Below are 21526 nucleotides of genomic sequence, written 5' to 3' on the forward strand. Positions count from 1 at the left end.
GGGAGCAGGGCCAGGGCAGTCAACAGTTCTACACACACGGTGACATGCCATTGGGTGTCTGAGTGGACTTCATTGTGACTTTGCTTTTACAGACTCTCTGACACACTGATGCACTGTCCTAGTCATTGTGTCGAAATCATTTCTGACTCTTAGCGAAGTTTTCAGTCTGTTCATCTCCATAAATGTATCTTCCAGATTCTGGTATGTTTCAAACTCCTGCTTTCCCCCTGCAAAAAATGCAACTTTCTGATTCAGGATTCACCTTCTGTCATAAGTCATACTTTCTTAATTGTTACTTTTTGAAATCAAATTATGATATACACCTTACTTAAACATTCAACTCCTTCAGTAACTTTCTTGGTATTTTCAGCCTTTATGTCCTACACAATCTGTCGCAAAGACTGCTGCTCTGGCAGACATGAGCCTTTATGATTTCTGTCTCCTGCGAGGGTCTGCACCTACTGAAAGGCTGATTCTCTGAAAGCGGCTGAATTACCATGAGATGGCAGTAGAGAGCAGCCTGGCAGATAGGCCCATATTGCTTGGTTTTTGAGCCAAACTAGGGGCTGGGCCTAGTGGGAGGAGCTAGACTACAAGGTAGGCTGCTTTTGATTTTTAGGTGTCTTCCTGGAAAGAGAGCAAGGCATGTCTATGAAAGAAAATCCCAGTAGTAACGTCTGAGGTTAACAAATGTGTGGTAGGAGAATGGAAGACAATTCCTGAAATATGCCAACCTCCAGTGATCAGAGTTCTACCTGGCTGCGCTCTCTCTCTCTCTCACTCTCTCTCTCTCTCTCACACACACACACACACACATACACACACACACACACACGAAAAACAGAAAGAGAGGGAAGGGGGAAAGGGGTGGAGGGAGAGAAAAGAGAACAGATAGAGGATACAAATATTTTCTCTTTCCTTGGAAAGCAAGGTTAAGTGAGATCAGCAGAAAGCAAGAAGGCAATTGTGACTGATAGGGAGCCACGCAGGACAGCTGAAGTTTGAGACCATATTACCTTGGCTTTGCCATTTCCATTCTCAAAGGGGTCAAAGTGCTGCCGGATTAGACACTAGCGTGAGCTCTAAATCCTATACATTTTAATAGCTCCTCTTGTATAGAGAAATCAGAACAAGTTAAAGATGGATGGCATTTTTAAAACAGCTGCCCAGAATGTGCCATGTCTTGCTTAAGTCACTTAGTGCACTATTGGCAGTATTCAAATTAGAACCAAGTCCACATGCCGTAATTATCAGTAGGCCATGCTTTCCAAATCACAGGAGCAGGAGCAATTTGATTTTCTCTCAAACAGAAAAGATATTAAAAGGGAATCCAAAATGACTCTAGAACTCTGTTGGAGGAATGTGGATGCCTCCATGTAGTAGAAGGAACATGGGGCTTTGTGGCCCAAGAGAACTGGTATCAAATCTTGCCTCCCTATCTCTTATAATCCCTGTGGCATTAATCTTGTGGTTTGTATATCTTGGTTTCTTCTGAGCTTCAGAAGAAATCTTAACATATTAAAAATGTCAATAAAAATACCAGTAACATTGATACAAGTAGTAGAATTGAGGATTAAATGAGATACATGTATATAAGGGAGAGATAGGTGAAGACTGAATCCTAAAATTGTTCAATGTGAAAAATATTGATTTGATTTTTGGAACTGGGTTCTGCAGTCTAAGGTAGGAGATAGAATCACTTTTTTAAGGTTGAACATGCTTTTGTTCTGTCAAGGACTGCTTGCCTGGTTGCTTATAGTTATGCAGATATAGAGCAAACGACACCCATTTTTCTGGAGAAAGAGAGCTCCAATGTTTTGTGTAGTACCTGGCATTTGAAACTCTAACTGTAATAAGTTAGACAGCACTCTGCTCCCAAAAGAGTCATGGGAACTTCCTGGAAAAGAGACATTCAGACTCTACCTCTTCTCTAGGGCCAGTCTGAGGAAAAGAAGATGCTTTGCTAATCCTTTGGGCAGCCGTGAGACTGGGGACATAGATGAGAGGAGGAGGCAGATAGGCCTCCCTGGAAAGGAGTGGCAGCCTCACCCTCACTTCACAGTTGGCAGCACCCCACTGCACTCTGGGCCCTTCCCCTCAGCCACTGCAGAGGCGGCTTTGGTTCCAGTCCAAAACCGGGGCTAGAGAAGATTTAGGATTTGTGGAGCCAGTGGACCCTGGATAATACCAGGCCAAATCAGAGAGTCGGTACCACTTGAGAGAGGGTCTGTGGCTGGGTCAGGCGAGTTCCTGAGCCAAGAGACACCAAGGCCAACTTTGGAAGTGATCTACATCACCCATCAAATCCAGTAATTATGCTCAAGTCCCCTGGCTCACATTACACACTCTGAAAGAAAGAGTCACTAACTGGCTCCCCATCAAGTCCTCAGGAAGTCTATATGTAAAATATAGATTTGGTACCAGCATTTAGGCCTCTTCATAAAGTATCAACTTAAATTTTTCATGCATTAGAGAATTGAGGTTAATGCTCAAAAAGAAAGCTTCTCATAAAATAAAACTAATGAAATATGGCTCTGAACAGATTTCAGAGACACGTCTTCCAGACTGCCTGGGGTCCCCTGGAAGGAAAAGGTTTGCTCTGATTATCAGCAAACTATGAAAAACCATGACTACACTGCTCGAAACTCATCATTTTCTTTCTTTTTCTTTGACCCAGAAACTCCTTCTTTCCCCTTGGTCTCTTAAAACATCTATTAGTGACTATATTGTGACGGTGGCTTTGTAATCTCGCAATTCTGGCTCTTACATGGGGCAAGAAAAAAAAATTGTTGGCAAGCTCATCGAGTTCTGGAAAGGCTGTGCCTTTCCCAGCTGGCCAGGGGAGCCGGAAGCCTGGGAAGGCTGTCCACAGGCTTTCTGGCAAGGGTAAAGGAAGAAAAAAGGAGGAGGAGGCTTAATTCCTAGCTGGCTGGACCTTGGAAGGTGGCCTCTTTTCCCTTTGGCTCATGAAGCAGCATAGAAGGCCAAGAATTCTAACTGAGTTCCTGTCAGCTTGTCGCCTTGCTTTTGGACTCATGGAGTGAACTGAGTTGAGAAGAAGCTGAGAGCTGCCTGAGGCAGACTTACCACTGAGCCATGAGGAAGACAGACCCTCCCTGTCACCATTGGGGTCAGAATATCTTAGCCAGAAGCCTCTCTCCTTTCAATTTAGAGAAGTAGATTGAGGAGTAAATGGCCTAATTAATTGTAGAATGTTTACTCAATATTTGGGTTTTTTTTTCTATTACCCCATGAAATTACCATAAACAAAAACTACACCTTTATTTCTAGGCAACGAAAACCTTATTGTACAAAGGGTACATGGCATTAAGTCTTAAACTTACAAGTATGTCTTTTGCAGCAAATGTTATATGACTTTAAAAATCATCTTAAAATATGATTCTTCTCAAAGTGTCTTGCGTGACCTCAATGAAATACTCACATGTGCAGCATCCCTCTAGTAGATGCTGACTTATTAAAGCCATTTAACACCTATGCAAGTTGCTACATGCAAAGAGGCACTAAGTCTTCATTGTATTTGCTTCTTCAGTGCTTAATATTGAGGCAAAAACAGTGATGCTCAGCAAATGGTCACTTTGTCGTTTTCCCTGTGTTCCTTGGCCCTTTTGCAATCAGACAGGACGCTGTGACCAATTCTAGACAATGACATGTGATTGGAGGTAACACGAATGTCACTTGCAGACTGAGAAAAATGAAAGCCCTCATGCAATGCTTCATGATTCTATGGTATGATGTTGCGGCATGATTTCATGGCAATCTAGCAGGCGTGTGTTCTGAATGGTATAGCTGCAGGTTGACAGTCTCCTTCAACTTGGATCCTTGAGTGATTGTGTGGAGCAGAGTCCCTGCCAACACCTCATTGGCTATAAAATTTGAGCAAGAAATAAGCCTTTGTGACATTAAGTCACTGAGATTTAGGAGTCAATTTGTGGTTTGCATAATGGAGCCTAACCTGACAAGTGCCAAGCAATTAGTGTGCATTCAATTAATTTTTGGTGAAAAAAGAAAGAGCTCTCATTTACCTAAATAAAAGCCTAAATCATAATCTTAATCATACCAATATATTTGAGCCCTGTTTGTGTACCAGGTATTGTGCTAAGTCATTTACATTTATAATTTTATTTATGTTGCATAAATATCTATAAAGTGTCATTCCCATTTTTCAGTTAGGAAAATAAGGCCTAGAGTAGCTAACTCTTGTCACAGAATGTCTTGAAGGTTCTATTCAAACTCAAGAATTCTGACCGTAGAATCCTTTGCAGCATAGCTGATTTTCATTTTTCTGTATCATTTATCACTTCCTTTGTTGGCAGATTATACGTTTGTGTAGGCAACCTGAATACTAGCTGGAAAGCCCCCATACACTCAATCCTTATTCCTAAATTCAACAAGTCTTCATGTTTTAAATCATTGTAAGAGAGCTTGCAGTTCCTGATAAGGTCAGAGTTGCATGGCAGAGTCCAGTAGAGGAATAGAAGCTGAAAGAGAGGAAAGTTGCCAGCATCCCAGTTCACAGTAAGTCAGCTCTTATTAGATAACTTAATTATTTTGTTTGAAATTTGGTCTGAAAGCATGATATTAAATCAGTTTTGTCTACAAATTTAAAAAATAATTACTTTTTCCAAAGTTTGGATGATATATTGGACTGGATTACCCTTGCTTCAATTTCTGCCCTTTCTGACAGTCTATTAATGCCTGTATATTCTTTTATTTATTGCTTATTTATTAAACAGCCCTGGCTAAAGACTCAGAAAGAATACATGAGCACTTGCCTTGAGTCGTCTATGACAGTGCTGCTGAATGGAGGGCCTGTAGTGGGGAGTTGGGGCAAAGTGTGGTGAAAACAAAGAGAATTGTTGGGGAAACCTGTGCCATAGGGGAGGGACATTTATCATGGATCCTGAAGGAGACAGGAACATATGCCAGGCAGAGGAAGTAGGTAGGGCATTCTCAGCACAGGCAGGTAGACAGGAAAGAACTCTATGTTTGAGGTGCTGGCACTTCGTTTATTCATTTAACTTTACTGAGGATGCTGGGAATTAGTTGAAACATAGATTTCATGGAAAGATGGGTAGAGAAATGAACTGCAAAAGTTATTTGGGATCAGGTTGGCAAGGGATATGTTTATCTTGCTAATTTAAAGACTTCATTTAAGAATCCTAAGTGAACTTTATAATCTTAAAATATAAGCTTTTATTTGATAAAAGGAGATGGACCTAATTATTGTACTCATTTTGTGTGGGTGAAGCATCTGAAAATTTCATATACGTTATTTCCAGGTTTCATTAAACAGAAACCAGTGGTGGAGCTCAGAAACAGCTTAGAATTATGTACTATTTCTTCCACTAATAGTGGAGCTTAGAAAAGGTTTAAAATTATGTAGTATTTCTTCCACTTATCCATGATCCACTTTAAAGCCTTCCTCGTGCTCTATCTCCTTCAATAAAAGCCTAAAATTGTTTAGAGACAAACACTGGGAATGGCGGTGGGGGAGCATGGGTATAAAGCAGTGCCAACACACCCCAGGCATGCTGTCTGATTTAATTCAGTCCGTTTGTTTCTCCCACGAACTCATGCCATTTATTCTGGCCTAAGACTCCTTTTTCTCCAATTCCTAGACTTTTTTTCCCGACTCTAGTCAGTTCATTTTCTTAGCACCCCTATACTTCCCTCCTTTTCTGAGAGCCCTTGATCAGGTCGTATAAATCTATCTTTCATCCAAAAATGTGTCAGTACTTGAAGAAAGAGGAGACTGTAATATTTAGTCGTCGTGTAAAAGGATCATATTGTATACTTATGAAAAGTCCATCGTGTGGGATCAATGTTGATGAATCAGAAAACTGACATTTCATAACGTGGAATATATTTTATGTTTCCCAGCTTGTTAATTCATTTAACCAAAATGTATTGACTAGATTCACAAACTAGATATTTTTTTAAATCTCAGGAAAATATACCCTTTCCCTGAAATTAATTGCATAGCACTTGTTTTTGTTTTTGTTTTCTCTGACAAGATGAGTGTTTTTAAATACCACATGAACTCTTACTGGAGGCTGCATGTAAATTATGTTATCAGTGCCGTCCTAATAACCTGGATAGAGTATGCAATGAGGAACACCTGGTTCTCATACACGTTACCTTCTTGGGATTATCGGGTTGGGGCCATTCATTTTAGACACATTAAAAATGCCTTTCCATAGCTATAGAGAGCTTACATACCCAACCCTGGCCAGCTGCCACTCAAGTGTTGCCATTAGTCTGTAGCAGGGAAAGATCAAGGATGACCTGGAATAACCCATTTTTACAGCAAGAAAAAAATTCGAATCACAAATTCCAGTAATTAAGGATTGAAATCATCATTTTATATTTGGAGGGAAGCATATTGCTATCATCATAAATAAATTTAGTGTATTTAATGTTTTAATAAGCAAGAGAATTGTGCTGAAACTATGTAAACCAGCCAACAGCCACAGAATTAGATTTTTTGCCAGTTATTTTTTTTTTCCTTTTCTTTTTGGTTGGGTGACACAGTGAGAAGTGTTTAACTAACTATTCTCTATACAATTCATTTTCTCAGGCTTGCAGTGTACTTCACTGGTAAAGCTGACCAAAAGACAATAACTGGATAAACTGTTTTTTGTACCAGATATTGTGATGTAATCTAGAAAACTGTAGCAAAGAGAATGTTGGCTTAGTCTCCTCATAGTTCAGCTCGTTCTATGTAAATGCCCTATCAGGTGTTCATAAAAACTAAAATTATGACCTTCATTTTCTGTAGCTTGAAGTTACAGCAAAAGTGTTCCATCAATAAGCTCTTCAATGGCTTTTCGATCCTCATAATATCACCCAGCAATTCTCTCCTTGAGTTGAGATAATAGCAGCAATTAGGCAGCTTTTATTTCTCAACCCCTTTTAACTTTTGCTGTCTTATAAACGAGCACACAGCATGTATATGTAACCACTATAGAGGGAATGCTGGTCAGTGTCAGAAGCAGGAGAAAACAGTTAGCCTATTCATGAATTATCCTTTATTTTTCACTTTAGCCCCAAAGGTTAAATGTGAACGTGCTTGGTTTGCCTCTTTCTATTTTGACTGCATGTGAAAGCCTTGGAAGAGTTCTGTAGATGGGCAAAGAAAGTAAGGTTTATGAAAATCAAACACACTTGCATTTATTAGTGGTCACTAATGGCATGTAATTAAAGTAATTACAGGAAGGCAAGCAGACAATTAACTTGTTGAAAGTGTCAGCAAAGGGCAATAACAGAGTTTAAAGTTCTTGTCTGTGTGGTTCATCTTTAAATCCCACAAATATTATAAAGAAAGGATGATGCTAACCAGAACGGTCAGGCTAATATTAGACCTTTATGAAACAACCCTGAAGTCTGTACGGTAAAAGCAAAGAGCCGAGGGCAGGGTGTTGTGCTATAGCATGGGGTAGAAGAAAGGGAGCTGGAACCAAAAACAGCCTTCAGAAATAATGGTGGCTTAGTCAGAGCTTTAGCAGGGATCGACTACAGCAGATGACTAGAGAATGATGAACACAGAAGCCTTCATTGCCATTGTATCAGTCCGTTCTCAAGCTGCTAATAAAGACATACCCAACATTGAGAAATTTTATAATGAAAAAAAGGTTTAATGGACTCACAGTTCCACATGGCTGGGGAGTCCTCATAGTCATGACACAAGACGAAGGAAGGCAAAGGCACATCTTACATGGAGGCAGGCAACAGAGAGTGTGCACAGGAACTACCCTTTATAAAACCACTAGATCTCATGAGACTCACTATCCCTAGAACAGCATGTGAAACCCCCCACCACCCCAGGATTCAATTGCCTCCAACCTGATCCATCCAATGACACATAGGGATTATAGGAGCTACAATTCAAGATGAGATTTGGGTGGGGACAGAGCCAAACCATATCAGCCATCATTCTATGTATTCAAAGTGTAAACTACATTCCTCATCCTTGCTTGGTCTTGGTCAACAGTACTTCATACATATATAATTATTTTATTACCAAGTAGTTTATATGTTCCTGGGGGACAAAAATGTCCATTTTAGAAATCTTCCATGTCTTATGCCTTGCTCAGTATGGAGCAGAGCATCAGTTGTTGGGTAGAAGCCTCCCTAATTGCCCATTCAGGATCTCCATCCTCAGCCTGTTTCTCTATGCTAAGTTCAGTAAGAGGCAGACTTGATGCTAAATACTAAGAACCTTCTTTCAGTTTTGAGGATGACTTTTTCTGAATCCTAGGCCCAGTCACTGATACATAAGCACACTGCTAGTAATACTAATAAATGTGTAGGCACCAATTATCTTTTATATACTACCTACTTTATTATCTCATCAGGACAACTCTATGAGGTTGTCTTCGAGAGGGTGGAGGCAATCTCATTTGTATTATGTCTAAGTAAAATAAGTTGGAGCTTTAGAGTAGTGACTTGGAAACCAACCCTTTGGGAAGAGTTAATTGGAGTATGTTTTCTTGTTAATGGAGTGATTATCGTATTCTAGGACTAGAGGCCATTTGCTATCAAAGGAATGAGGTTATAAAAAGAGATGCCACTTCCCTAACCTCGGCCCAAATGAAAATATACGTCTATAGACAAATGTAAGTGGTTCACAATTTCATGAATTACATACTGCACCATTTCTTATATTCACTATTTTCTCATCATTCTTTTTTTTTTTTTTTTTTTTTCTGAGACAGTCTCACACTGTCACCCAGGCTGGAGTGCAGTGACATAATCATAGCTCACTGCAGCCTTGACCTCCTGGACTCAAGCAATCCTCCTACCTCAGCCTTCTGAGTAGCTGGAACCACAGCACAGCACCTAATTAATTTTGTTAATTTTTTTTTTGTAGAGACAGGGTCCCATTTTGTTGCCCAGGCTAGTCTTGAACCCCTGTGCTCAAATAATCCACCCACCCTAGCTTCCCAAAGTGCTAGGATTATAGGCACTAGCCACCACACCTGGCCCTATTTTCTTATCATTCCTATTGCACTTCCTGTGTTCTTTCTATTTCTCACCTACATGAAAGTAATAACTTCCAGAACAACTTCGCCAATGTTACCTCTTCTATCTCCAGATTATTTTATGTACTTCTAGCTAATGCGTATCTCCTATTTAATGGGTAACTCTAATCATAATACTGTCCTACCCAGAAACCTTCAATGGTTCTCTATGGTCGACATGAAAAAGTTGAATAACCTTACCCTGACAGTCAAGATTACCCACAAGCAAGGCCCAACTTGTCTGTTGAAACTGATTCCCCATTATTCTCCTTCAGACCCTCTACATTTCAATTTCAGTAATACTCTTTATGTGGCTTCTGCATTCATTAGCTTCCCCACCTTCATTCCTTGGCTTATGTCATCCCAAATACTTGTTTTTGAACCAAAATTCTGCCTTTATTTCAAGATCTACCTCACATATCATATTAAAGACACACCCTTACCTCATCCACTCCCCTCCACCCCCTGCTTCTGCCACTGAACTGCTAAGGTTCTTAATCTGAACTGTTTTAACTTGTGTTTATTTATTCTTAGACCCATCTCATCAGTAATACTATAACATTTTTGAGAAGACAGCGTCATCTTACTTCTCTTTGTATCCTTGTAACAAAACCATAATAACATAAACACGGTTCCTCCAACCCTGTTGTCCTTCTTCACTTGGTGAACTCCTACTTAAATCTGAAGACTTATTGTGGATATCGCCTCTTCCGGAAAGCCCTTCTTAAGACCTCAGGCTGGGTTACATGCACCTTTGTGTTTTCATTGCCCTTTGATCATACTTTCTTTTTTTTTTTTTTTTTTTTTTTTTTTTTTTTTTTTTTTTTTGAGACAGAGTCTCGCTTAGTCGCCCAGGCTGGAGTGCAGTGGCGCAATCTCGGCTCACTGCTAGCTCCGCCTCCCGGGTTCACGCCATTCTCCTGCCTCAGCCTCCCAAGTAGCTGGGACTACAGGCGCCCGCCGCCTCGCCCGGCTAATTTTTTGCATTTTTAGTGGAGACGGGGTTTCACCGTGTTAGCCAGGATGGTCTCGATCTCCTGACCTCGTGATCCACCCGCCTCGGCCTCCCAAAGTGCTGGGATTACAGGCGTGAGCCACCGCGCCCGGCCTTGATCATACTTTCATCTTAGATCTATACCATTATAGTCAAATTATATAATTATAGGGCTGCCTGCATTATTAGATTAAAAACATTCCCCAATTATCTAGCATTAAATTCCCCCAGTTTTGAATGATGGCTGTAATTTTGTAGGTGCTCAGTACATTCTGAATGGCTCTCTAAGGGCTCAGATCCATGATGGCTTTCTTAGTAGTGTTGGAGAGAGTGTCTCCAGTAGATGAGGGCAGTTTAGATAAGATTTAGAGAGACCTTTTTGAGGTGAGCAGCCACAAACTCTTCCAGTTGTAGAGTTCTAAAACTATACTCAGCTTTGGCTGTGTCATCTTGAACTCCACAGCTGCCCCCATTTATAGCTGCAGAGTAGCTTAAGTACCTGGCCAAATACTTCTCTCATCTCTCTGGAAAATAACTTCCAGGAGGCTTTGTGTAATTAACCAGACCTGGTAAGACACAGCTCCACTCTATCCAGCCTCAGGAATCCTATGTTCAGTCTTAACAAAATTTTGTAAACAAATATAGAACTGTATCTTAAACAGGTAAGGCTGAATTATACATGACATGCATTTATGCTCCAGGTACTTAAGTGCATGAAGAAGAAAGTATCTTTGGCAGATTTAAAAAGAGTTAAGATGGATTTGAGAAAGTAGCAAACTTTTTAAACTCATGCCTTTTTAGACACCTGAGCTCCAGTTATGTACAGTGGGATGTATCTCATGGTTCTTCTCAAACTGACCTTGACTGAGTGTTCCTAAGAATTCAAGATTGATGGATATAAGATGTTTTTAGGTCACAACCATTGCAATTTCCAGACATCTGGCCTCACTTCAAGGCCAGTCCCATCACCTCCAACTCACAAGTCCATTGACCTCTGTTGCTGAGTACAACTGCAGTGCTCTGAACAGGAGGGGAAGGTTGTTCTGCCTTAGACTGTAGTTGGCATGGACTATTTCCTTTTATGTGCTAAATACTGACCCTACTGCTGGGGAGGGGCATAAATGCATGTCATGTATAATTCAGCCTTACCTGTTTAAGATACAGTTCTATATTTGTTTACAAAATTTTGTTAAGACTGAACATAGGATTCCTGAGGCTGGATAGAGTGGAGCTGTGTCTTACCAGGTCTGGTTAATTACACAAAGCCTCCTGGAAGTTATTTTCCAGAGAGATGAGAGAAGTATTTGGCCAGGTAAAAGAGGACAGCCATTTCAGGTACAGCATGCAGCCTCATGTAACAAGAGTTGGACAGAGTTGAGCAAGGCATGTAAGGAAAAAACAGTCAGATTCTTTGGCTAGAACAAGGATTCGGAGTCGAGAAAACAAATGATTAAATCTCTGAGGATGAGAAAGGAAGGTTCAGTAACTGATCTCTCTAGAATTTAGATTAAAGATGTAGTTTGACATAATGACAACAGGGAAACATTATAAATTATTATGTGGTGGGAGAGAAGCATGATTAAAATATTTTTGAGGAAGATTTTTTAAAAAACTTTTATATTAAAGATAGTAAAGAAGAATGAGCTAAAACTTGGACATCATGAAGGAGTTTGCTACATTAAATGTATGAGGTGATGAGGCATTAATCTGAGGATGACATGCCATCATTACCTGTCGCATGACATACATCCCTATTCAAATGCAGAATGCTTTTGGAATGGCACCAGAATCCTTCTCAGCACAGTCCTCTGGGTACCCTTTACTGATCGATTTCAGTTGGCAAGGCCCATGATACTTAAATGCTATCCCTGGTTTAGAGAAATGATACAATGGGGGCCGTTATGTACCAGTCATGTGCAGGATATGTATTAACATTAATAAGATGGCATTCATAGGAGACTATTAATATTAGTGTTAATATTAATTAGCATGAATAGGATGGCATGGACATAGGGTATGAGGAAAAATGATGAATAGGAAATGAGTGAAACATAGAAAGCTAAGAGACTACAAAGAATTGTTCCAAGAATGTAATAGAAAAATGAAGGAGGAATTCTTATTTTGATAAAAAACAAATGAGAAGTTAATTATTAATCCATTAGGTCTAGGTTAATGGGAGCATATTAACTAGATAGAAATGGCTTAGAGAGAGGATAAAATATTAAGGTTGATAGCTTTATTATTTCAACACTTTCAATAAGTATATATTGAGACATTTCTCTGTATTTGGCATATGTTTGGCAGCTTGGAATATATCAGTGAACAAAGTAGACATAGATACTTGCCCTTGTTGGTGCCTGAATTCTAACAATGGGAAAGACAAACAATGAATAAATGATATAACAAATAATCAATAGTTTATTAGAAGTTGATAGGTACAGTAAAAGTTAGAAAATGTATAATAGAATAAGGATTATTAGGAATTTGGGAGACATGGAGGGAATTTGTAGTCATTCATTTATAAATCTTCACCATTTGACCTGTTGTCAGAATATTTCCTGGAAAACCTCATACAACTTGAAAATATTTATAACTAATTTTCTCATCTCTAATCATAGAGACTCACTAGCCATAGGCCCTTCAGACTGCGAAAGTATGTGCTATGGTTTTTTAGGAGACCAGAGACTGATCAACTTGATTCACATACTGACCTTGTCACCTTCCAGGAAAGGAAAATTCAGGTAGTGGTTGATGAGGACAGAACATTTGGCTCATTGGAGTCTCCATGTTTCTTTCATGGATGAATTTATGAAATTTGTGGCTGCTCATTTTCTTTATTCATCCAAAAGATGAAGAGAGCAGCTTGCCTGGTTTTGCCTACTCAGGACACCAGAGTCTTAACTGTAATAGTCAAGTTTATAGTCCATTCAGATTTCTATCAAGTACCAGGATGTGATTTTTAACTCAGGATGTTTTAAAAATCATAGAAGGATTTGTTGACAGTTTAAACCTACTCTCTGGAATGAGAGAACTATACGAATTTTACTATTCAGTTACCATGGGGACTATATTTACTATAGAACAACCATAAATATCAGTCAATGGAGTTCAATTTTCCATCTTCATGCCCATTTAAGTAAGGATCTGTTAAAATCTCTTCATTTCCATGGCCAAGGAATATTGGCTATGCTGTCTCAGACTCAACTCTTCCCCTCTCTTATTGTTTCTGTTTCTTGGAGCTTCTTTGGTTTACTGAAAATGCCCTGCTTTGTTTCTTTCATGCCAGATGTGGGTTTCTGATTTCAGGGCCGTGGTTGATACATTCTTGGTCTTCCTATGTGCAAAATCTTAAAGTACACTTCGTGTTGAACCTTCACAGAGATATTTGCTTATCTCACCAAACTGCAGGTTGCCTGCTTTACTTGTTAGCCTCAGAAGTGTCTTGGCCCTGCAGCTCTTGCCACACAGGAGGTCTCCCTTCTCTGTGTTCCTTTTGGCACAATCAACGTTTTCTCTGCATTTTGTAGCATTCTAAGCATACTGTGGCAGCAGGAAGGGTATTTTCAGTCTCTTTTTGGCAGTAGGACTTATCTTCTGCCTGGCACCAAGCTGAAAACATTCTCCGTTGTGCAGTACTTTGACATTATCTCAGCAGGAACAGTGCAGAGGTACTTCCTGTGTTGCACCATTAAATATCCCTGCCTCACCAACAGCCATTTAGGGACACTTCCTGTGTAGCATTATTAAAATTCCTGCGCCAGCAGTAGCAAGGCAAGGATATTTCTGTGGTACTTTCGAAACACCTCCTATGTAACATCATCAGAGTTCCTTGCACAAAGAGGATTAGCACAGGTTATGGTTTTGATTACACATTTTGTTCCAGAGGCCACACAGCAACTCAGAATCCTATTGTTTATTTTATTTCCAATATTATTGGAGTTCTTCACAAGTATATAAGATACTATTACCAGTTAGTTCATGAATTTAATATTCTATCCCCTAATCAGAGTCACTCGAGCCATGAAGATCCAGGCAGGGAAATGGAATCCCATCAGATTTAAGGCCCCAAGTAACCTCTGACCTTATAATAGCATTCAAGAAGGAGGCAAGGCCTACACTATGTATATCCTGTTTTCAGTTCTGTTTCTCATTCCTTAACAATAAATAAAAATACAGTATAAATTGTATCACTCTCATGAGAATAGTCATTTTAAAGAGAAGTTTCAAATTGTACAGTTGTGGGGATTGGAGAAGAAAATGAAAGCTATGTGATGTCCTGTGGGATAAATCCGAATTCTCATTGATTGATTTGAAAGGTGGTTTTTTAAGCCTTTTCCCTTTATCTGTCAAGGGTTACATAAGGATGTCTATAGCACAGCACACTGGACAAATACATCTTAAAATAATGTAATGATTTATGAATACTTATGAATCTTTAGAGAACACTTCAAATTGGCATTTCTGTAGATGTGACTTTTATGCTATAGGAGATGTAGATTCACCAATTTCTTAATAATATAAATGCCATATTTGTATCACTATGACTAAACAAAATATTATACGTGTGGTCAAAATCTGAGTCATTACGACCTGCAAGGCAGGCACAAGAGAGATAAATATTTATAGGTCCATATTAAAGTAATGGTCACATTGAATGAAACCGACTAATATAGTTTTGGTCACATCTATGTTTCTCAGGATACCTAGACATGGTTTATTTTTTGAGAAGTAGTTAATATTTTGGAAGACAGAATAAACACAAAATGACCACAATTAGATAGAAACATAACTGACACCCACCCCCACTCAAAAAAATTGACGATCACTAGGAACAAGCACATAATAAAATATTTTGCAGAGAGAGCAAAATAGTCTGGTTTAATCGCAATTAAATATATACTAAAGAGAGTCATACAATATTTAAGCCAAAGACAGTTATGGCAGGCTCAATTATGTTATATATCCAGCTTTCTAGAATGATGTCATTAAATTGAGTTAGCTTGACCACTGTCCAGAACTGATGACACATTGCAAGAAAAATAGCAGAAAGCCCAAGAACGTTAGCCTGTAACTCTCACAAGAGTGGCAGATAGGCATAGCACTGAGCCAAAGTGCTATGGCAGTCTGTGCCATATTTCATGTAGCCAAGAGATGTGGCACCACTCTCTATAGTGCACCCAACTTTGTAAGCACTTTCATTAGCCACTGTTAATATGAGGAAGATAATATTATTTTTCAAAAGGAGCCAGAAAGATTCGGGCTACAGAGCCAATAATGTTGTTTGTTGTAAGTCCACAATATTAGACTGTGTTTATATAGACAATGAAATTTCAAGGTGGCCAAAAAACCACTTTGTAATAAACTATACTAGGGCAGCAGGGCCAGGTAGGAGAGTGTGGTTAGGAGAAGTATCTCAAGGGTCTAATAAAGCCAAAGTCTGCTAAAATCCATAGTCATGGCTACTGGGAAAGTGAGATTGTGGATATTTTGCGACCAGACATAAGAACTCATTTTTAGTTAAAGCATTTTAAAAAAGTATACAAGGCAGAGTTGCAAACAATCTCAGGCTATGAAAAGGACAGCTGCAGTCAATGTTCCCACTAATATTTTCCATCCGTGTACTGAGTGAATTTGTAATGTGCAACTCATGTCAAGAAAATAAACAGATGTGCACCACAAGTGGAACAACAATGAAAGAACTTACATAGATTTTTATTAAGATTGAACTTTTGATGTTGATTCCACTGGTAAGAGAGCACTGGAGGCAAAGGTCTTGTATTTATAAAGTTGTCTCCTATTGAGGAAGATGAAGATGTTGATACTCCCCAACAGAATGCTTTGAGCTCTTTCTAGTGGATCTGTGCCAACTCCGAAACACCCTCTCACCCATTCTCATTATGAGCTCAAGTGCAAGGTTGCCAGACAGCTGGATGTGCATTACAATGAAGAAAACAGACCTACCAAAGAACCACATATGTTATCTTGGCCTCATATGCACCCTGCTGAAACCAGCTTTTCCACCTGGCCGAAGACATGGGAGAGCACGCTCATATTTTAATGAATTGTTGACCTTAGGAAAGTCTTTGCAACTGAGTATGTACATTTTTATAGGACAGAAGAATTTAAACTAAGGATTTAATTGATGACACAGGTGCTAAATCTGTACTACCATTGACTACAGATGTAATGCATGGTTTAAAAGTTTCTTCATAACTTTCCGCCTATACATGCTTACCACCTTTATTGGCCCTGCCATTCCCTAAGCATCCTACAGTCTAGGCATATGTACTGTTTAACTTTCCCAGAACACACTGTTATTTTTAAATAACTATTGCTTGGGCAACTACTATGTAACAGTCACAGTCTCTGTTTATACTGTAGTCCTTGCCCTCAAGTCTAGTGAGGCAAGGCACTAGTAAATAAACAAATATGCAAATAAATATTTAAATCAAAGTGTGACATTTTTATACAAGGAACGCATTAATACATTCTCTTCGTAAAGACAATCAAACGATATACAAATACATAGAGTGAGAGGAAAACAGCCTAGATTGACCAAGACTTTCAGTTGCAAGTGACATTGTGCAAGAGATGTGTACCGTAATTGGCATCACCATAAGAACTTTAGAGAATGGGGGAAGAACGATCCCCTCAAGGAAACTGCAGGAAATGGTAATTGCCAATCAGGTAGTTCTGTCGATGCCCCTCCCTCCAACCCCACTTCTTCTGAGAAACTCAGCAGCATAAAAATTAATGTCTTTCCAAGCCTTTGTCCACATATTTATAATACATGTACATGTATACATGTATAGATAACATCTGTACGTATGTATTCAGATATGTGTGTCTATACATATGAGAATGTGCATGCATATGCATATCTATACATATATGTGTATGGCTTCCTTTTTAAAAATCATAAGTTGGATTACATTATATGTATTGCTAGTTTCCTTTACTTAACAACATTATATCTCAAAGACTTTTCTATGTCACTAGATATGGATCTGTTTAATTCTTTTGATGGCTGAATCACATGTCATAGTAAAGATGTATGACACTTTACCTAATTCTCTCCCTATTTACAGATATTTAGCTTGTCTCTAATTTTAGGTTACAGTGCTTCACTGACCATCCTTATAGATGCTTCTGTATGCACATATGCAAGTATTTCCCTGGTGGCGTTATCTACACGTTACCTAGTCTGTGTTGCTTTTGAAGTTTCTTTCAACCTCAATATTATAAAATATATTACCTTATTTATTTTTCTTTTATATACGCAGCTCTTTCCCTCATCTGGGTTTTGGTGAGTGGTTAGAGGCAAGAATCTATCATCTGCACCACCAAATTGCCCGTCAACACCATTTATTGAAGAGCTCTCTTTTCCTGGCTGAAATGAGGCCCACCTCCCTCACACACTAAATCTCTGATATACATGCACCTGTTTCTATCCTTTCTATTCTGTTCTGTTCATCTATTTGTACAGTCCTGAATCATTCATACTGTGTTTTTACATTTTTGTTTCTGTCATCAATATTTTTGTTACTGATTATGCTGGTAGTATCTTCTTTGCACATGGTTGAAGGGGTGCAGAAATATCCAGAGAAAACATGAAAGACCCTTTCTTTCTCTCATTACTTCCCCTGCCCTTCTCCCAGCTGTCAACAGTTGGGAGATATTATTCTGGTGTTCTTTTTATCTGTTTCCATATGTACGTGAAGCCTTATAGACATGTCTGGTTTTAGTCTTTTCATTAATATACGTAGAGTTATGGTATACATGTGATTTTCAGCTTACTTTTTGTCACTTAACACTCTTGGAGATCTTTTCATATCAAAGCATACAGTTAGATCTCATTTTTGGGAAAAAAAAAAAAAACTGCATGAGATTCCACAGTCGGTACTGTGAGATATTTACTCCTCTTTTTCTGAAAAATGCTGTTTTAATTCATGGAGCTTTATAATCTTCAAACATGTAGGGCAATAGTAGGATGACTTTTGATTTGAGAATCAGAGGAGAAAGCCTGGGACTTGAGGCAGGGAGGGAGTTAGCTAGAGAAGGAGTGAGAGGAAGGGCGTCTGTTGGGGAGGAGCCAGTGTGCAAAGACACTGGGTATGAATGAGCAGGGTCTGGAAGAAATTCCCAAAGATGCCTTTGTGACTAGAGTGTAGTAAAGGAAGAGAGGGAGACAGTGAGGTAAGGACTGAGAAATAGACCAGGGTCACATTCTTAGGGTCCTGTCGACTGTTTAAAGGAATTCATGTTTTACCCTAAAACAGTAGAGAGTAGAGAGTAATTGAAGACAAGCATGGAAGTGACATTCTGTAGTGGGTTGAACTATGGGTCCCAAGAAGATATGTCCAAATCCTAACCCCTGCTACATGGGAATATGAGCTTATTTGGGTGAAAAAAAGGTCTTCACAGGAAAAATCAAGTGAAGAATCCCAAGATGAGATAATTCTAGATTACCTAGGTGGGCCCTAAATCCAGTGAGAAGTGTCTTTATAAATAGAGGAGACCCAGAGAAGAAGGCTGTTGAAAGACACAGGCAGAGATTGGAGTGATGCTGCCACAGCCAAGGAACACTTTGAGCCGCCAGAAGCTGGAAGGGACAAGGACGAATCCTCTCTGGAGTGTTTGGAGGGGGCCCTGCCAACACCTTGATGTCAGATTTCTGGTTTCCACAACTCTAAGAGAATAAATTTCTGTTGTTTTAGGCCCCCAAGTTTGTGGTGCTCAGTTACAGCAGCCCAAATAAACTAATAGACATTCTATCCTTTTCTTTTTTATTCACTCATTCAGATATTTGACAAATGTCTATGGAAGTACTCACTATGTGTCAAAACTATTCAGAATCTTGGGGATGGATACAGCAGTGACTCAGGCACACATGAAAAGTCCCTATGCATTTGTCAGCTATGTCTCTCCACAGTGCATCTCCTCTACGGTGAGACCCTGGGGGTTGCAGTCCCACGGTGCCTCACTTTCCTTTACTCATACCAATTGCATGTCAACTTTGATTTTACTTGCACTTTTTTTTTTTTTTTTTTGAGATGGAATCTTGCTCCCTTGCCCAGGCTGGAGTGCAGTGGCATGATCTCAGCTTAGTGCAACCTCCACCTCCTGGGTTCAAGCGATTCTCCTGCCTCAGCCTCCAGAGTAGCTGGGATTACAGGCACCTGCCACCACTCCCAGCTGATTTTTGTATTTTTAGTGGAGATAGGGTTTCATCGTGTTGGCCAGGTTGGTCTCGAACTCCTGACCTCAAGTGATCCTCCCACCTCGGCCTCCCAAAGTGCTGGGATTACAGGCATGAGCCACCACTCTCAGCCGCACAGTTTTTCATTATGGTTTCTTTTATCACTTAGCCTTGGCATATGTTAATAACATTTCTTTCTTGCAGTTATTAAGTGGTAGCTTAAATATTGCGTCTGCTTCTGTGAAGGTTTTCCGGTTGTGCTCAGTACATTTTTTGCTGCCTCTATCATAGTAGATACCATACTATTTTATAATCACTTACCTGTTTGTTATTCTCCTTAGACTTTCAGCTCCTTGGGAGAAAGGACTATTTTGTTTTCATTTTTGTATCTCCAGGACCTGGCGTAACCCATACACATAGTGAGTGCTCAGTATGTATTTAACTTATTTGATTTATAAAATTATAACATAAAAGAAATAATTGATAAGCTGGACTGTATTAAGTTAAAAACTTCTATTTCCTAAAAGACACTTCAAAGAAATTACAGCCAGGCATGGTGGCTCACACCTGTAATCCAAGCACTTTGGGAGACCAAGGCAGGCGGATCACAAGGTCAGGAGTTCAAGACTAGCCTGGCCAATATGGTGAGACCCTGTCTCTAGTAAAAAATACAAAAATTAACCCAGCGTGGTGGCGTGCGCCTGTAGTTCCAGCTACTCGGGAGACTGAGGCAGGAAAATCGCTGGAACCCAGGAGGTGGAGGTTGCAGTGAGCCTAGGTTGCACCACTGCACTCCAGCCTGGGTGACAGAGTGAGACTCCGTCTCAAAAATAATAATAATAATAATAATGATAATAATAATACAAATAAAAGCTACAAACTAGTGCAGCAATATTTGTAAACATACAGCTGATAAAGGATTAGTATTCAGAATTTGTAAAATATTCCACCAAGCAAATAAGGAACACACAAATGCTACAAATAAAAATGAATGAGAAAACTCCATAGGCATTTTAGAAAACAGTAAATATATTTGACTAATACATATATGAAAATATGCTTCATCTAATTAATAATCAGAGAAATGCAAATCTGCAATGCAGTTTTATTCTTTTCAACTGGGAGAAAAATGTGAGAAACTCAACAGAGTAAGTGCTGGAGAAGATGTGGTTCGGTGAGTTTTCATTCAAATTGCTAGTGGGAATGTAAACTGCAGCAACCACTTTGAAAAGAATTTGGGATTATCTCATAAAGCTGAACATTCACGTACCCTATGATCTAAAAATTATACATATGCGTTTACATACATATAAGTAGAAACACTTGCACTGATATACCATGCAGACACCTATACCTTAATTCTTCAGCAGTAAAATTAAAAAAAAAAAAGTTTTTGAATTTTCCTGCTCTTTGCCCACCCACCTCAAATAACCCTACAACTAGAAACAACCAACATGATAAGACACTTTGACAAGAGACTGGATAAATAACTTGTGATATATTATCACAGTGGAATATTATACAGCAATGACAACACATAAACTAGTATTACAGACAATGCAGATGACTCTTAGTAACATAATGTGCAATGAGAAAAGCAAGTGTCAGAGGACTACATAGTTTGATACTGTCATCACGAAGTTCAAAAATAGGCAGAAATAAGCAATACATTGTTTATGAAAAAATATGTGGCTTCAAAACAATATTCTTTAAAAAGTAAGGAAACGATAAATGCAAAATTAGAGATATTGCTTACTTCTTAGGGGATGGTAAGGAATGGCAAGGTGCTCATTAATAGATGTAAGTGAATGGTAGTGTTTTAGTTCTTGGATTGGTGGTGGGTTTGTATTATATTTTTAAATGGAAATAAGGTAAAAGAGAGCTATGCATATACCAATAATATCATGCAAATGAAGACTAAGATTCATCTAATTAAGTCAATTAACTTGAGAATATAAACATTTCAAAATGAGCTTGGTTAGTAAGTTTTGCCAAAAAAATCTCATTCTATGTAATTCATCTTCTCTTTGGTCAGTGCTCTAATTGTTCCTCATGGTTTGTGCCTGCCTGGAGCAGAAGGCAGATAAAAAACGTAAACCCCAGTGGTTGAATTAATTAATAAACTCACAAATTTGGCTTATACTCCTTTCTATTATAGCTAGTTATTAGATTTGTAAAATGGTGGGTCTTAATCATGAATGCTGAATATGAGGCTTCAGAGTTTTAGATCCTGCTGTGAAATTCAAGATGTAGAAATTCAAGAAGATGGTAACTTCCCAATTAGTGGTTATG

General features: G+C 39.0%; 1 protein-coding gene across 2 annotated transcripts in view; it reads left to right on the forward strand.

Moving 5' to 3' along the window:
- The window catches only part of SEMA6D (semaphorin 6D), a 584563-nt gene that overhangs the window by 279400 nt on the left and 283637 nt on the right, over positions 1-21526 (forward strand). The window lies entirely within an intron of this gene.

Source organism: Theropithecus gelada, chromosome 7a, assembly GCF_003255815.1.
Source record: "Theropithecus gelada isolate Dixy chromosome 7a, Tgel_1.0, whole genome shotgun sequence".
NCBI classification, from domain to species: domain Eukaryota; kingdom Metazoa; phylum Chordata; class Mammalia; order Primates; family Cercopithecidae; genus Theropithecus; species Theropithecus gelada.